Source organism: Protopterus annectens, chromosome 14.part0, assembly GCF_019279795.1.
Source record: "Protopterus annectens isolate FY-2018-M chromosome 14.part0, PAN1.0, whole genome shotgun sequence".
Taxonomy (NCBI): Eukaryota; Metazoa; Chordata; order Ceratodontiformes; family Protopteridae; genus Protopterus; species Protopterus annectens.
In genome coordinates, this window is record NC_056748.1 from 443,794,540 (window position 1) to 443,812,687 (window position 18,148).

The window sequence follows — 18,148 nt, forward strand, 5'->3', positions numbered from 1 at the left end:
GAGTTCTACCCTGTAGCACACTACCGTGAAGTACTGGGTGTCATACATTGCACAAATGCAGAAATTAAGGCACCACCTGGGCAACAGGGAGGGCTCTACATAAATAGAAAGGGCTTCCACTCTAACTGCAAGTCGTGTGTGATGTCAAAGGAATCATGTTGAACATGTGTGCTGGCAACCCAGGCAGTTACTTTGACTCATGTACCTGGCACAGATCTCAACAGTATCAGATGTTCACTGGGGGGATATCCCACAGGGTCATTTACTGTGGGATGCAAGTTATGCACTGGAACCGTGTCTGACGACACCCATCAGAAATGCACACACCTGCTGAAGAATGCCATAATGAGGCATACTCTCAAACCAGAAATATCATAGTGTGTCTTTTTAGGCTGCTGAAGTCGCAGTTCCAGTGCCTAGATGCATTTGGGGGAGCCCTGAAGTACAACTCATGTGCATGTACTGAAACATTCATTGTATGTGCCATGCTACACATCATCCTGAAAAAACAGCTTCAGCAGGATCAACAAGGGGAAGGGGCACACATCTCATAAGCAATGGCAAGGTCACCACAGCCACACGCAGGTGAGGCGTCAGAGTGAGAACCAGTAGCTGCTGTGGGTTTAGGCAGATGTAGGCATGCTCAATATGCCCTCGCACTGGCTAAGCACCAAGGCATAGAAAGCTCACTCTCCACCTGAGGGGCTAAAATCTTCCTCCTATGCACACACATATAGTAACTTTGATGCCAGGTAACGCTTGCAACCTTTAGCTATCCATGTAATGGCTTTGTACTGCTAGCATTAGACAGAGTCAGCCCTGAACTAAAACTGCTGGATTTACAAGGTAAGTGTAAAGTGTATTGTGTAATAATATGAATGACTGGCAAATCCTTGCATGTTGTTACTTAGTAATGTAAGCAAGTAAAAGCTGGGCGATTTGTACAGAAATTAACTTAACTTGTGACAGCAGAGACTTGTATGATTTGTGTGTGTCCATTATTAAGTACTAGGCCTCAGGCATCAAAGATTCACCAAGTCATACTTATGGTCACCACATGCCCTCAGTTTATCACCACACATTTGTACTGGAAAAATCATTGAAGAGAGAAGTTAGAAAGTAATGAGACATTTCAATTTCAGACTTCACAACCCTCACAAAATCATTAACAACACTGATGCAAAAAAGTTTGATACTATCAACTGTCTAACTTTCTAAGACCAATACACGTCAAATATACAATTACCTATTCAACGTCACAGATATACTAAGTTAGCTATGCACCCCGAGCATCAGACACAAAGCTTATGTATCCCTGAATCCAAAAGATAGCAAACAGGGATATGGCATGATTATCACTTGCACAGGAGTGCGCGTGTGTGATTGGGGGGGGGGGGGGGTCAGGAAGCTCAAGCTGACACAAAAGGTTGGGGAGTGTGTGCGAGTAAGAAAGAGAACCAGACGGACATTTGGATAAAGTAACAAATGGCCAATGAGACAAAATGAGTGTTGAGCTTTGCAGCTGAACCATATAACTGTTGTGTGTGTCTCAGTATAGGTCCTCCAGGTGAAATTGGTGGGTTAGTGTCTGTATGAACAATGCCAAGAGCTGTGCTAGCTCTATGTCTTGGTATGTCAGAAAGGTGTGACCCATGCAGGGAAGAGGTGGCAGTTCATCGTTGTCATACCCGACCATAAGAACTGGCTCTGCCAGGACTTGCACTGGCACTTTCACTCCGAAGGTCACATGCATTGCTACTTGAACATGACTGATATCTGCTGGATGAGCTCCCCTCGCAAGGGTGCCCAGGACCAAAGCTCCATGGCCTGCCACACCTGGGTGTGGTCTCCTCAACCACTGACAGAGCAATGCAATTACCACCACTATGAGAGTGTGATCGGGCATGGCTACGTTGGCTAACAGCAGATGACGTGGCTGACCTAAGGCCATGAGGATGCCACCCCCCCCTCAAATGTTCCATCACAGATACTGCCCATTCCAACTTGTCATTCACCCCATCTACTGAATCAGCAATACGGTAGAGGCAGTCACACATGTCAGCCTGTGCAACATCTACAACCCTAAACATTTCTCTGGAGCTATGGGAACGTGTCTATGCTTCCGTGATGGCCCTAAACATACGTTGCGTGGCACAGGAAGAAACACCTGGATCAGGTGGAGGATGGATAGCAGGCTTCCTCCAAGCACCCCTAGCAACCCTCCTGCATGGCACTTCCACCCCACACTTTGGTTACGGCCAGAGTCAGCAGGCACTGAAGCTGGAGTAACCATAATTTCCCTGATCTATTACTTCATGCTCCACATGTCCAACATCTAAGGGCTCAATGAAATGGGTAGGTATAAGCCTGTGTCCGATGGAATTACGGAGAATGGCTGTATGTCAACCTCAGTGTCAAAGTCAACCTCTGCACCCCCCCAACTGCACCTCTGTTTGGCCACATTATCATCAGAGTCTGCTGATACTCTGACATCAGGTGGTAGATGTTCCACGCTTCCACTGTCAGGAACACTGTGATAATGAGCAACAAACACAAGAAAAAATGAATACCTATACTACTATAGTCCAATATATGCTAACTAACAGTGATGCCACTATAACAGACATTACAGCAATACACACAACAGACCTGCCACTAACATCACACACTAAATATTTCTTTGAACTGCTCATCAGTACTGACAAAAATGTTTGGCTTACGATGTGCAGATAATAGTCTGCTCCCTATGCTGGATGGTCCTGGAAGAAGTCCGACCGGCACTTGCGAACAGCTTCTGCTTTGGGCGCCACGCGGCAAGAAAGACTGGGGAAAATGGCGTCGGCTGATGCCTTTATACCCGAACAACTGCAGCTATGACGTCGGGTGAAGTGCGACACCAGCCGAGGCCAGACCCAGACTTTGGAATCCGGCTGACCGAAGGGCTGCCTGACGACAGGACAACCCATTTGTAAGGACTGCAGATGCATCCTTGAAGGACATCAGACATTACAGCAATACACACAACAGACCTGCCACCAACATCACACACTAAATATTTCTTTGAACTGCTCATCAGTACTGACAAAAATGTTTGGCTTACGATGTGCAGATAATAGTCTGCTCCCTATGCTGGATGGTCCTGGAAGAAGTTAGACAAAAGGTAAGGACATCATCATCACAATTCACAGTAACACAGGGGGTAAAACTTTTTGCCCTTTATATGTCCATTAAAGAATAGTTGTGTAAACTCTTACCACAATGACAGATGTCATCCTCTTCTCTGCAGCATTATTCATAACATGAGGGAGTTTGCCGCTGTAGGCGACCTGACATTGGCCAGTATACAAAAGACTTCACTACTGTAGGACGTGTGGTACGTTGCACATAGGCTGCGATCGGACAGCCATAAAAGTGATGTATGCGTGCACCATCCTCAGAACTGACTGCCCCTGGAGGAATGCCAGCCTAAGGAAGTAGGGTAAGAATCATCCAAGAGGAAGAAAGGCCAGGGGGAAGGAGGGAGAGATAGAAATACAGCAACACTGAAGAGAAGGACATCTATCGTTATGATAACATTTTGCACAACTATTCTATGTTCTTCTAATCATCTACTACAGTATTCATAACATGACAGAGAATACCAAAGCTCATGAAGTAAGGGAGTAGCCAAAGAGCTTTAAAGGAATCCCTGCTATGTGGCTCTGGAAAACCCTGTTCTAGATTTAGAAATTACATCTATTTTATAGTGTTTAGTAAAGGTATGGACTGAGGTCCATGTAGCTGCTCTTCAAGAACTGAGTTATTGTCCAATCCCTTGAATAAGGCCCCAGATGAGGCAACAGCCCCTGTGGAATAAGCCCTAACGGGAATGCAGAGTCTTACCATGGTGAGTGTAGCAGAAGGAAATAAGTCTTGGAAATAGTCTGCTTGGACACAGCCCACCCCAGAGCCCTGGGTTGATTAGAAACAAAAAGCTGATCTGACTTTCTAACAGCTTTGGTTTTATCCAAATAAATCTACGTTGCCTGTGGACATCTAATGCATGGAGGTAAGTGTATGGACCGATTTAGAGAGGGATAGGTCTTTGACTACCTTAGGCATAAATGATGGGTTTGTGCACAGGAAAACCATGTCTTTGTGGAAGGCCAAAAAGGGTGGAGATACTATAAGGGCCTGAAGCTCAGACACTCGTCTGGCTGAAGTTAAGGCTAGGAGTAATACAGGTTTCCAGAAACAATACCGAAGAGAGCTGAGGAAGCTGGCTCAAAGGGTGGGAGTCAGCTTTTCCAGAACAAAGTTACAGTCCCAGGGAGGCGGACAAGGTTTCCTGGGAGGCCTATTGTGTAGGACTCAAGAAATTGTTTTGCCTCAAATCTGCTAGCTAAGGGGGCAGACAGAGAGATATGGCTGACGTATGAGCTTTTACTAAAGAGCAAGTCAAACTAGCATTGGGCAATTCACACAAATAAGTCAAAACCGGGGAATTTCCACTGTTAATGGGTCTTGACTTCATTTCAGACACCAGACTGGAAAATCTCTTCCATTTTGCCAAGTAGGATTTTCTGGTATTTGGTTTCCTGGCCTCCTGCAAGACTGTGAGCAAGTCCTCAGAGAATGGGTATCTGAAAAGGATTAGTACCATATCACCCATAGGGTCAACTGAAGAGTCACCAAGTGGGGATGGATGAGGATTCCCTTTGTCTTGTGTGAGGAGGTCCACTTTGTGAGGTAACTTGTGGTGATTGACACTGGTTAAATGTATGAGGAGAGGGAACCAGTGCTGTCTTGGCCAAAAGGGAGTCATCAGCAGGATTTTTGGTTTGTCCTTCTGAATTTTAGACAGGATATTTGGTATGATGGGAAGGGGAGGGAATGCATATAGAAACATCCCCTTCCAAGAGAAAGAAAGGGTGTCCACTTTCCAGACCACACGATGGGGCTATCTGGCACAAAACTGTGGAAACTGTCTGTTCATATAGGGAGTACCCTGCTTAGAAACACATTCCTTTGAAGTATCCATTTATAAGACGCCGTTGGGACCTGCTCAGGTAATCTGCCATACACTCTTGAGAAGATGGGATGCACACTGCCTGAAGGGTGACCTGGAATTTTACTGCCAACTCCCTAGTCTGAAGTGACATTTGGTCCCCCCCTTAGTTGTTTACATCCCAGAGGACTGTCATATTATCTGGCAACAGCTTCAGAGGTCCTGGTTGGAATAACAGGTGGAAAGTCTGCATGGCTAATAGCAACGCCCTCATCTTCCTTACACTGATGTGCTCCTTCACCTGAGAGGGAGACCAGATCCCTCGTACTTTCAGGCGTCTGAAGGTTGCTTCCCAACCTACATCTGAGGTGTCTGTGCAGATCTCTTGGTGAGGAGCAGGAAGGTGTATGAATAACACCTGATGTATTCACCACTGAAGTTCTCGCTTCAGACAGGGGATGAGGGGAATGGAGAATTCTAAGGGGTGCCTGGTGTTGCATCCAAACTGATTTTAGATACCACTGCCACTTTCTCATGTGGAGTCTGGCTAAAGGAAGCATGGGAATTGTGGATGGCAGGAGGCTGAAGACCCAGAGGAACTCTCCTGCTGCAACATGGTAAAGCAGAATAATATTTTGGAAGTTAAGAGATGAGGTCCTGTACCTCTGGTGGGGGAAGACAGACCAACTTAAGATTTGTTTGTATCCTCCACCCCAGGTAGATACGATCCTGTGATGGGGTGAGTAGTAGTAGTAGTAGTTATATACTTACCATAACATTCCATCTAAATTGTTGCTTTTCATTTGTCTTCAACCTACGAGACTCAGATCGGAGATCAGATGTGACTCTGCTGTATACACCAGCATCAGAGCCAAAACCCGAGCTCCTCTCTTACCCATAATGCCCTGCTCTCCCTCCTCCCCTCAGATCGAGTTTGCTGCAGGACAGCATCACCCAACCACAGCAGATCACCTTAACCCCTAACCAATAAAGGGTACACACATCCCAGACTCAAACCCATGACAAAGAAGAGGATAAGCCTGCACCTACATCTGTCCATCTACAACACAAGCCCAAAGGCAGGGGGAAGGAGAGAGGGACAATTGAAAGACAAATGAAAAGCAACAATTCAGATGGAAAATTATGGTAAGTACATAACTTCTTTATCTGAAGTTGTTTTTGTTTGGTCTTCAACCTATGGGACAGAGCCCCCTAGCTAAAATAACCTTGGAAGGCCCTCATGGAAGGATACTCTGGAGCTTGATAGAACCAAAGGAAGCCCAGTGTGATTAAGGGGGATAAATCTGGAATTTTGTAAATATTTTTATGTCATTTGTGAATATACACATGATTTATACAAGATGCGTGTGTTACAAATGTATTAGACCTGTATGTCATGTGTATATCAAACTAGGTTTGTACAGACATTTGTGCTGAGAAGATATTTTGTAGAGTGCTTGTGCTTGAAATGTATCCACAGTGTGCCCTGCTGGAAGAGAACAGCAATGTACATTCACTATTGTAACTGTTCAAATGTACATATTTTAACAGAAGAAATTGGAATACAGGAGAGGTTAACTTCAGAAAAATAGCTGAAATTAAATTACTTTATGGCAGCAAGAGACAGGTCTGTGCTGAGAAGCTTCCTCTGTTGTCTTCAGATCAAACTAATCACTACCTCTGAAATTATGAAGGAAATGCAATTGTTTTATAACTTCCAGCATCTGCCAAAGATCTGAGGTTCGTGTATTTTCGCAGGCAGATGCTAAATACTGCTAGCTTCCAGCAGTGGTGATTTCATCTGGGATAGAGTGAGAGGACAAGAAATTATGTCATTCTGCAAGCTATCTCAGCAGTAATATTTGAGATATTAATTTAAGTAGTCTCTGAGAGAGAGGGGGAGAGAGAGCATTCTGTATTAGATCCACTCACATCTGCCTTGCTCTTAAGTAAACTAGGATACAGTAATTCTCTTAGATATAATCAAGACTGTAACAAAGCTTAGTTTAGATATTTTTCTTTATGTATTCAAGACTGTCCTGCAATGTTGTTTTAAATATCTCCTGTGATTTTGAACTCTGATGTCACTGTGAATATATATTGAGTATTTTTGCATTATTTTATTATTAAATATATACTTAAAACCATTCATTGTGGCTGATCTGTGCAGAGATATTTAAGTTCTGACAGTACTTGCATATTTATTTGGTGACACTGTGTAAGCCACTCCTAATAGCTTGCTCTTGGTCAAACTACCACTTGTATTAATAGTAACATTACACAGTAAGATTGGACATTCTTTGTTAAGGGCCTTAAAGTAGATCATAAGGAGTTGGCTGGTGGCAGTGATAACTACCTTATAGTCTGGGCAAACGGGGGCATAGCTAGTAAACTTGTGTCAGCCTTTCCCAGGTGTGCGTGCATATAAATCAAACCTCAAAGAGTGTGCGTGTCAGCTATTTGGGCAGGGACACGAAGCACTGGTTGTACAGAGAGGGTGCTGGAGGTCTTGGCTGGGCCATTCAGCCGAGATCTCAACTCTATAGCTGTGCCAGTGGGGAGTCTTACTGAAGAAAGAGGGAGAAACCAGCCCAGGACTGACTGTGATCTGTGTGGGCTCTTAAGGGAAATTGCACTTGATGCAGACAGCTGTATGTGGAAATACTGTGTATGTACCCTGTCATCCTCTCAGTGTACGTCCCCCACTGTTGCCAGTGGTGAGGATTGAGGCTTCTTGATTACTGGTCCAGGGGAGGGTCATCAGACCTGGCTGCTGGACAGAATGTCCAATTTGTAATGGGAAATAAAAGTATGCAAAGAGGAACAAGTGGCAGCACAGCAAATGTCACCTGACAGGAATCCCGGACCAAAAGCCGCAGAGGTAGGCACTTACCTGGTGGAGTGCATCCGGACAGGGCCAGATAAAGACATACCTTTAGCACGATAAGCCTTAAAGAAGCAACTGGAAATCTAATGAGCAAGGGTAACATTAGAAAAACAGGGCTTTGAAAAAGATACAAAAAAAATGATCAGACTATTGTAAATTTTTGGTTCTGTCCAAACAGAAGTGCAACTGCCTGTGGACATCAAGCAAATACAATTTGTATTCCTTTTTCTTCTGATAATTTGTAAAGAAAACTTGCAAATGAATCACCTTGTTTATGTTGGCTTCGGACGCCACTTTTGGCATGAAAGTGGGGTTAGTACGAAAAGTCACTCTGTCCTTATGGAAGATAAGATAAGGAGGCTTAATTGAAAATGCCTGCAATTCAGATACCCGCTTGGCAGAAGTGATAGCCACCAAGAAGGCCATCTTCCAAGATAGAAACTGTAAACCCACAGTGGCAGCTGGTTCAAAGGGAGGAGAAACCAGGGCCTGCAAAACCAAAGTAAAATCTCAAGGATGCGTGGGGTCCTTGACTGGTGGCCTGAGGAGGAAGGTACCCTTCAAAAAGGCCTTGGAGAGTTTAGAAGAAGCCAGAGAGGCAGAATTCTCACCCACATGAAAATTTGATATGGCTGCGTATTGAACTTTAATTGTAGAAAACTAGCTCCATTGTGGAAGATATTGACTAGAAAATCCAGGAACAGAAGATGTAAAAGGATCCACCTTATGCTGACATGCACAGATGGAAAAATGTTTCCATTTTCTGGATTAAATTTTCTAGTAGAGGACTTAAGAGCTGCAACCCAAATCTTTTTAACTGTTGAAGAGAGCCTGGGGGTTCTCGCCATCAAAAGAACTGGAGCAACCATGCGGCAAGCTTCAGGCTATGTTCAGGTGTAGAACTCCTGATGGATGTGACAGGAGATCCAGAACTGGATCCAGAGTCCAGTGCGACACACCAGATGAGATCAAAGAATGGGGAACCAAACTTGATGAGGCTAGAAGGGGGCAATCAGGATGACTTTGCTAGTCAACCATTAAGTTTTCTGAAGAATTTGGGGATCAGAGGAGGGCAAGCATAAAGTAGACCAGAGTGCCAAGCATGGACCAGAGCGTCCCCGGGTGACTCCCCCAGAGGGGGGATCAGGGCAAAAAACTCACTGCACTTGGTGCTGGATGGAAAGGCAAAAGACCACAGCAAGGATGAACCCCTTTCCAAAACATAATGTCCGCCACTGAAGAATTCAGAGACCACTCATAAAGCATTAGAATGGTTCTGCTGAGCCTTTCCACTAGAATGTTGGACTTCCCTAGAATGTGTGCTGCCACCAAAAAATGTCTGAAAGAGATCACCCACTCCCACAATTTCATGGCCTCGCAGCATAGGGGATAAGATTTGGTCCTTCCCATTTGATATAGCAAATGGACATGCCCATCTGGAAGGCAATTGTCCTGGTGGGAAGAAAAGCCTGAAAGGCTTGCAATGCCAGAAACACCACTGTCATCTCCAGGGCACTGATATTTAGATTGGTCTCCAAGGTGGATCACATGCCTTGGGATGTCAGTCCATGTAATGCCCCCCCCCCTTCAGCTGGGCTGTGTACGTGGTAATTGTGATCGAGTGGGATGGAAGAACAAATGGCCGGCCCAGAAGGAGGTCTGCAGACTGGAGCCACCACCAAAAGAGTCCTGACAACTCAGGATACACAATCTGGGTACTGAAGATGAAGGTCAAGTAAGGACCAATGCGCTACCAAGGTCCACTACAGAACCCTCATGTGTAGGCATGTAGCTGGCAGGAGAGGTATTGTGGCTGCCATCGACTGCAACTGCCATCGACTGCAACACCTGAAGAACCATACCCACTGGGGGGCAGAGAGTTTGTAGTACAAAGCTCACATCTTGCTGGTGCGAAAATATCCCATCTGGTGGCAGAAACACCCTGCTCTGTACCGTGTCTAATTGAGTGCTTACAAAATCTATAACCTGAAATGGTTCCAAGTTCAATTTAGCCAGACTGCTCAATCTGCCCAGGGAAGATGCTAGGAGGAGGTAATCTTTGGTCTGAAGAAGAACGATGCCTGATGGGAGCAAACAGGAGCTAATCATCCAGGTAAGGAAACACAAGGAATCCCTGCAGTGTCAAATCCATTGCCACTACCTCCATCACTTTAATAAACACCCAGCGGGCTGTGGCGAGTCCAGAGGGGAGTACTCTAAACTGGAAGTGATTGGCTCCCAACCAGAAGCGAAGAAACCTTCTGCAGTGCCTGTTCATTTTTATGTGATAGTACATGCCCTGATAATCTATGAAGCACATCCAGTCATTGTTCTGCAGAAATGGCAGAATGGACTCCAAGCTGACCATTCAAAACTTTGTTGTGACAACAGATTCAGGGCAGTGAGATCCAGAATGGGTCGGAGGTCTCCTGTTTTCTTTGGCACCAAAAAGAATCTGGAATAAATGCCTGATCTGAACTCGTATGTAGGGATGGACTGGAGTACTCTTTTTTTCGAGCAGTCTGGAGATCTCTACCGCTGCAGTCTCCCACTGACCAGGTGGGACATCCGGGACGTTTCTCTTTGGAGTGAGGGGGGGGGGTGAAGAAACAGGATGGAATAACCTCAGACCTGAGCCAGCAACTTAGACAGCTTCTAATATAATTTGAAGCACCCAATAATAGTTTGCGGTAGAATCTCAGGCTGATGGGTGCAGAGAAAGAGAGACATGACCCCCAACTGCTTCCAGAGTAGAGTAGCTGGGCAATCCCAAATGATTGCTGAAAGGGCCTGTTCGAGAATGAATCTTGAGACTCTCGGGTCCTCGGAGCCCCTGTGCCACGTGGATGGCATCTGTCATTTCCTCCTCTACCCCTGGGAGAAGGTTCATCTTTAACTTCCTGGGAAGAGCCACGAGACTTTCGAAACCACAATTTCTTTCCACCATGCTGGTTCCTACAGTAGGTCCATTGTGGGATAGAGAAGCAGATCCCAATGGCTTCCTGTCTTTCTCGCTCTGGATAAGAGTACCAAGAATAGTAGATCCAAAGAAGGTGGACCCATTCACAGGGGGGGGGGCTTCAGGAACGATGCCTTGAAGGGTTCCGAAAAAGCACAAAGTTGGAGCCAGGCATGTCGCCTAATGGCAATGCCTGACCTGGCCAGTCTTGCGGTACCTTCAGTAGCATGAGAAAGTAACTGCACGGACTTGTTCGAGATGGCTGTCAAGGTGGCCAGTCAGGAGGAGAAAACCACCTTTTTGGCCAGTGCTTACATGGTGTGCCACTTAGCACAAACAACGGAAATGGAGAAAAACAATGCCAGGTTTGGCTGTGCTTATCTCGTATGTGCAACGTTTAGCAGTGCACAAACTACAGTAGTGATGCACACAGGAAACAAACACCAATACACTGCGGCAATTTTTGCTTTCCATCATGCAGCAAGGTTCCCAAACAGCTGCAGTTATAGAACACCTGCAGACAGGACGCAGCCAGCCAACAATCGAAAATGGATGCATTCAATCTGTTGTGGACCACACAAACGCGTTAAATGGAATTACGAAGCAGTTAACTTAGAGAACTTAAGAATGAATAGGACATTATGAACTGTCATGTAACTACTCCTGTGGTAGCAGGTGCAACTGTAGGGCAGGAGTAGAGATGGTCCTGGGTTCTACTACAGGGTGTGCAACCTATTTTTACTGTTGAGATAGTGCAGTTTACAGCAATGAACTGTAAAATATTCAAGTGTTACTTCAACATTCTTATAGCAACAGGTGTAAGTGAAGGACTGCCATATACATGGTCCTGGGTTCTAATACAGGACATTCCAAACATTTTTACTGTTGTTCCATTTCCCATTATATTCAACCTCACTTAAAACACTTTAGATAGTGGAGCTGATATAAATTACATGTATGAGGGGTAAGACATCCTTAGTGTGTTTTCAGATGTATGACTAAGGGTATACTATCCACTATATTTCTGTAAGTATATTTCTGCTATCTGGAATTGCATGGCCTTCACAACTAAACAAGACACATACGCACCTGGATCTATATACAAGAACCTTGTCAGGACACACACATAAACATGTAACACTTCAAACTGTCATCTGTATTTATGAATGATTCTTGACTATTTCTCAGCAGCACTTCTGTGGCAAAGATGGAAGCTTAAGGCCGTGGAAGAAAATGTTTCGTCCCTTATGACTAGGTTTGAGACTCAGACTTTAAAAATCAATACTATCGTTTTATAAAGTCAAAAACAGATGTGTCAGGTCATGACATTTATGCCCCCAGAGCATGTCTGCAAACATAACTAGTCAACATAACACTTACCTTCCACTTTTCAATAAATATTTCCACGCTACGTCACCAGACACCCCTCAAACTAAGGTCAAGTGTCAGAGTAACCTTCCAATTTCAAATATGTATGTCATACCTGATTGGCAGTGCTGCACTCCTCTTATCACACAAAGATGGCTAGCATCACTGCTCGGGTTTGTGCACTACCAGTAAACACGATAACTGGAATTGGTGCTAAAAAAAGAGAGTTATGTACTTACCATAACTTGGCATCTGCGTTATCCTGTCACTATTCCTCACTGTTGGGCCATAGGATCAGACATCGGATCTGAGCCGGCAACTTATCAGGCAGCTTCTAGGCTCTCTCCCACTCCCATAATCCTTTGCTGCCCTCTAAACCCTCAGATCAAGTTTGCCCTAAAGCTAGGAAACAGCTAAGGAAGACCTTAATCACCAGACAGGACATCTCTACTTCCTCTAGGTTCCACAGGATGGGGGAAGGAGGGAGGGACAGTGATGAATAGTGACACAGGAACACAGATGCAAACTTATGGTAAGTACATAACTCTTTATCTGATGTTATCCATGTCACTATTCCTCACTGTTGGGTCAGTCCCCAGCTACTGTAAAACCCTGGGTGGCCTCAACGAAGGACATGCCAAAGGAAGCCCAGGTCTGTGGTAGGTCTGGATCTGGTTGGATCCTAAGGCCTCAATCTGGAGGACTTGGATCCAGGAGTAGACTTCTGCAACCTTAGATCTGAAGGTCTCAGAGCAGAAACCTTGGATCCTAGGGTGGAGTCGTGGGACCTGGGATATGAAGTCATCAGATCCAATGGAGCAGAGGATGGAGTTGGACATGAAGAACTGGGATCAGACAGCCTGGTCTTCTTAGAGGAAGACAAGCTGGAAGAGAGGTGGCCTTCCTCTTGAGATCAAAGGGCCCAGGCTTAGCAACAGACTGGGCTAAAGGAACCCCCCCTTGGACCATTTCCTTCAGCAATAACTTGTTTAGGTGCTCAACCAAAGCCCTGGAGTTGAATGCGGCACAAATGTCGCATTCAACCTCCAGGTGATTGGTACCCAGACAACAGAGGCATTCTTGGTGAGAGTCGGACATGGGCATCTTCTGACCACATAAGAAGCGCCTTTTAAAGGCTACTGGTTTGTCCAACATGACTGCAAACAAACCAAGCACCAAAACCAAAGGCAACACCAACAATCGCTAACCAGGAGAGAAGCCAAGGTAAAAAAACGGCCACCAACACAAGACACACTATCTAAGAAACTACTTACTACTCTAAATAAGCAGAGAACGAAAAAGGCTCCAAAAGACTACTACTACCACTGCAACAACAATAACAGGAGGAGAGGAAGACAACAGACTAAAGCTAGATAGACAAACAAGCTACAGAAACTATCCACTTACAGAAATTACAGAATTTAGCCAAAACAGTAAGGAAAATTTTTAAACACTTATCCCCAAGGAGACTCAAGCCAAATAAATCACGTCTGATGCTGAGCACGGCAAACGAGATCTGAGGGGTTACAGAGCAGCACAGGAATAGGGGAGTGAGAGGAGCTAGATCCTAGAAGCTGTCTAAGTTACCGGCTCTGATCCGATGTCGGATCCTATGACCCAATAGTGAAGAATAGTGTTAGAGAGAACATCAGATCCATCATTTTCCATTACTCTAGGTCAGGTGTTAGACATGGCTGAAGTTACTTCCCAGAAACTGCAGGGGAAACTGCCCAGTTTAGGGCACTGAGGTGGGGTGCCCAGATGTCCAGGATATTTACTGGACTCCAGGTAAAGCATCACAGCCAAAGGCATCTGCAGGGGGGACTATTCTGGCTCCCAGTACAAGTCTGAAGGGTGGAGTACTTTGGCTCAGGCTGCATCCAGTGCTACTGGCATCCTGCACACTGCAGAATAGTGTAAGTATCACTTTAAATGATTTGCACAGATGCAAAAGGGATACCCTCAATCGTTGGCTGACTGAATTTGAGACTGCAGACATCCTACAGCTGTATACATATGAAAATAAGAGTGTGTTTGTAATACTCGGAAAGTTAAATATAGGCAAGCACTGGTATGCATAATGCTCTTCTGTTCTTTACCCAGCTAATACTGACAAGAATTCAATCGACGTGCTCATGTTGTTTGAATGGAGAGACTGAGGGAAGCAAGAGTTTGCAAGCAGCACAAGAGAAGTATTACTGTAGCTTTAAAAGCTGAAGATAGATGTTTGGTCTTTTTATACAGTTGTAGCAATCTGAACATGCATATCCTAACTGTAAAAGCAAGAATGGATGCATTAGTCTGTAGCACAAACCAACTTCAGGAGTCAAACATAAGACTGTAGTCACAGGTTCTAGTTTAAAATACCACAAGTCACAACTCTGCAGTACAGCATTTAATCTGTAATTTGTAAACTGTAATCTGTATAAGTGGAACACTCATATATGCAATACATGGACATTTCAAGGATTACTTTCAGCAATCTATAGGTACTGGGTATATATTTTAGGACATACACTTAACTGTAACACTTCACATAAAAGAGCTGTATAATTGTGTTAATGCACTGTATGTCCCATATGATGGTACTTATTTTCTCTTTTTCTCACCCTAACCCTTATCTCTTTTTTTTTTATTTTCCATCATGTCTCTGCAAAATTTCATGTGTGTGTACCAAATCACAAAATGCTACACAGCACAGTGAGGTATGCCAGCCCCAGTGGATAAGCCTGCCCCACTCCACCGGCTCCAGTACTAATGCCCAGCATGTCTGGGACCCAACCTGGCAGCACTGCCTCTGCTGCCCCTGCACTCCCTGCGCCCTCATGCAGTACTTCTCCAGCACCTGGAGCAGTAGTACTGTCCGGGGGCAGTGGCAGTGGTGGGGATTTCATCATCCACCAGGAGATACCAGGGTTGGTATATAGGGTCATACACTGCACCACTGGTGTATGCCTATGCTGGATGGAGAGGCTGCTCTCCCTCATGGTATACAGGATGAGAATACATCAAGCACTCCAGCCACCAGCAGGGAAAGGGGACAGCGACTGACAGGCATAAGTGTGTGTTGTCTCCTCCCTCACCCCAATCATAGTGTCCCTCACCATCCCCGTCTCTTCCATTTGTTTGTATTTTCTTCCTCACCTACTCAACTTACCTGACCCAGAAATACCTACATCCCTTACCCAGCATTCCTCTCCTACTGAATAAAAAAAAATGGGCACCTGTCCCAAAAAACTATATCAACCCATACATAGCTCTCCATTTCAAACATGTCATCTTGACACACTTGATTTGGTCCAACTGGCTATACAACATGATATCGCTGTCACCCTTCTCTGTGGAGGTGACAGTCCAGATTCAGCTAATTTTCTGCAAATATTACCAGTTTTTACTGTTCTACCTCCCTCGCACATTCCTTTATTGCTTTCTCTTTGTTCTCCCCCTGCTTGCTCCCAATTTCACCACTTTCCTATCTACCCCATTTTAACACCTATAATCTGGTTAAAAAAACAGAAATCACACAAAACATGCTTAAGTACCACAATAAGCAATGGATCCCTCCATTTTTTGTCCTCTATATTTGCACTGAGTTTGGCATCGCGAATCAATGCCAAACAACAGTGAGTGACTTTACAATGCTGGGGGTTACCTCCATTCAATGCCGCTTAACCCCGCTGCACTATACCAACACACAGCAACACATGTACTATGAAGAATTCATGTCATGCAATATTATTGTTTATTTGATAGTATTACATACACCTGAATTTGAACCCGGTGTCATCTGTGTTCAAAAATAAATGTGTTAATGCATTTACATCTGCTGCCACAGATTCAGCTAAGCTGCAGGTGTGTTTCTTAGTCTCAATACTAACTGTCAGACTTTTAGCAATACAGCTTGCATTTGCCCACTGCATCAGTATGTACAAACAAGGAAAGTAATGGAAATGTATAATTTGTATGCGCAAACACTTTGCCAACCTTTGGGCAAACCTGCTACTCACTGCTGTGCTATACAAAGTCGATATAAACATATATCAGTGCTGTTTACTGTCCATTTACTCTTTATGCCAAGAAAGTACATGTGGAAATGTAACAAACTGGCCTATCCAACAATATGTCACTTATTTACAATGTAGAAATGTGCTGCCTCCAGTCATGCACTGCAGCCCTCGTGTCTCAGTTCTTTTTCACACATACATCAACTACAACTTTTTTGTTGTTTTTCTTTCAGCTTTTCCTGGTTAGGGGTCGCCACAACGGAACTCCGGTCAGCTAATGATTGGCAGTCGATTTTTTTTTTTATGGTGCCGAGGTGTCAGCCCGACGTCTAATCTTCAACAAAGGCACGCCCATTCACGCATGTCTTTCGAACACCACTCAACCACGGGGAGGACATGCAGACTCCACACAGAAGGTGCTCCAGCCAAGAATCGAACGGGAAAGCCTCTTGTTGTGAAATTAAAATAAAATGTTGCGATAGGCAATGCACAACAATCTGGTAACATGCAGAACTAGAACAATCATTACAGTTGAGCATAACTACACATCCATCAACTGACCCTGGGAACTACTGACCAATAAGCCTAACCAGCCTTATCTGCATGGCTATGGAAAGAATTATCATGGACCTTATCCCACAGGGACATAGGTGACCTTCAACACTCTTGACCTGACCCATTTTGGTTTTGTCAATGGTAGACTGTGCTTATGAAACCTAGTGGATAATGTTTCCAAAGTCATGGATGAGGAGAAAACAGGACATACTGCCTATGTTTATTCAGCCAAGACCTTTGACACAATCCTCATTCAGGTATACAGAAAATCTCTCATCTAGTGATTAACTGCTGCATTACTAGATGGGAAGCCAACTGGCTCACTGACAGAACACACACTGTCAAAGTTGGTGAGTTCACCTCCACTAGTAGACAAGTTACCCATGGAGTACCACAAGGATCTGTGCTAGGCCCTCTACTGTTTGTGAACTATTTCTGTGAAGTCCAGGCGAAGGTAGTTTGCAGATGACTGTCAACTGGGCACAATCATATAGAATCCCCCAATGATGTTAACATATTAAAGACAGAGCTGACACAGACAAATGATTGGTGCCAAACTCGCGGACTGAAACTTAATGCAAAAAAATTGCTTCACTTTTCCTTTTAGCAAAGATGTACCCCTGCTAATTATGATATATTTAGCACCCCTCTTAGCTGAAACTCAGTGTTGTGAGACTTGGGAACATAGGTTGATGGCAATCTAAACTTTAACCACTGTGTATCCATAGTGGTAAAACACTCATACTTCATTGTGCACCTTATAAATAAGGGCACTGCATCCAAGACCAGTGAGGTCATAGCTCCACTGTAATCGACCATTATCAGACTACTAATCGAGTACAATGCTCCCTTTTGTATTTACCTTGTCAGACACCTACAGCAAAGGGAGAAACCACAGAGGTTTCTGAACTAGAGAATACAGGGCCTCCAAAACACTGCATACACGGAAAGACTAAGCCCTGTCACTGTACTCAGTATCATAGCGGCTGATAAGAGGTGAACTGTGCCTGGCCTATGAAGCAGTCTCAGACCCTGCCCTACTGGAAATGTTAGACATTCGCAAATCAAATGGGACAACAGTAGCTTGCTCCAGGGATCTCAACTTAGCATGCGACATGAACAGAACACGCTGGAGAGACAGCGCTCTCTCACAGCAATTGCCGCTCCTCTGGAAAAGACTCCCACTGCATAGGAAGCAGTGCTCCTCAATGACCCTATTCAACCACAACTGACAACTGGATGGGTGATTGCAAATTTACCCCAGGGGTGGCACATATGTCCCTCATGGACATGGGCAGTCAGTGCTAATCACAAAATCACTAACAACGAACATCTAACTATGCTCAATAAGGGTAACTGGATTTTTACATGGCTAGGCTTGTAAAGGC

At 44.6% G+C, this 18,148-nt stretch overlaps 1 protein-coding gene across 1 annotated transcript in view; it reads right to left on the reverse strand.

The window, feature by feature from the left end:
- Positions 1-18,148, reverse strand: part of EVC (EvC ciliary complex subunit 1) — a 1,160,741-nt gene that overhangs the window by 928,843 nt on the left and 213,750 nt on the right. The window lies entirely within an intron of this gene.